At 46.1% G+C, this 518-nt stretch overlaps 1 protein-coding gene across 1 annotated transcript in view; it reads left to right on the top strand.

Moving 5' to 3' along the window:
• RAB11FIP2 (RAB11 family interacting protein 2 (class I)) overlaps positions 1 to 518 on the top strand; it is a 33,577-nt gene that overhangs the window by 25,401 nt on the left and 7,658 nt on the right. The gene's annotated exons all lie outside the window — the stretch shown is intronic.

Here is a 518-nt window from a genome sequence, read left to right as displayed (position 1 = left end):
TCAGGTGGAGAGAGGCAGCAGAATGTGTTTCTTTACCTGTTGGAAGACCGCTCGCTGTGAGATAATGGCGCGAGGAGAGGTTAGTCCCATTGGACCCTGATGTTGACCACGTTGGGTTGAAAATCTGAGAGGATGGGAACCCCATGTGTTAGCAGCTACTACCATGGCACCCTAGGCGGAGGACTACTCCATGATAATGTATTTTTGGATTTTGTTTTGTTGTTTTCTTTTAAGCCACTCTTTTTGTCAGACTCGTGAGACTTTCTGGTACAGTGGTCTAGTCTGGGACCATATAGAACACAGTAAAAATGATGAGATCCAGGCAATGAGTCAGCCGCCTCTGCCTGTAAATGGTGCATTGTAGGTATTTAAAACGTACTCCAGTCTTTTCTGCCAAATCACCCAGCTCTACTGAAATGCTCAGTTTACCCATCGGAGTCCTAGCTAGAGGTCAGCCACCAGTTCTGAAGCGAGCACTACAAATCTTAGTCATAACAAGTGAAACCGTGGCTCTATGA

The sequence above is a fragment of the Myotis davidii genome, unplaced genomic scaffold (genome assembly GCF_000327345.1).
Source record: "Myotis davidii unplaced genomic scaffold, ASM32734v1 scaffold72, whole genome shotgun sequence".
In the NCBI taxonomy this organism is placed as follows: domain Eukaryota; kingdom Metazoa; phylum Chordata; class Mammalia; order Chiroptera; family Vespertilionidae; genus Myotis; species Myotis davidii.
The sequence above is the reverse complement of the archived record's forward strand: the minus strand, read 5'-3'. Positions and strand labels throughout refer to the sequence as shown.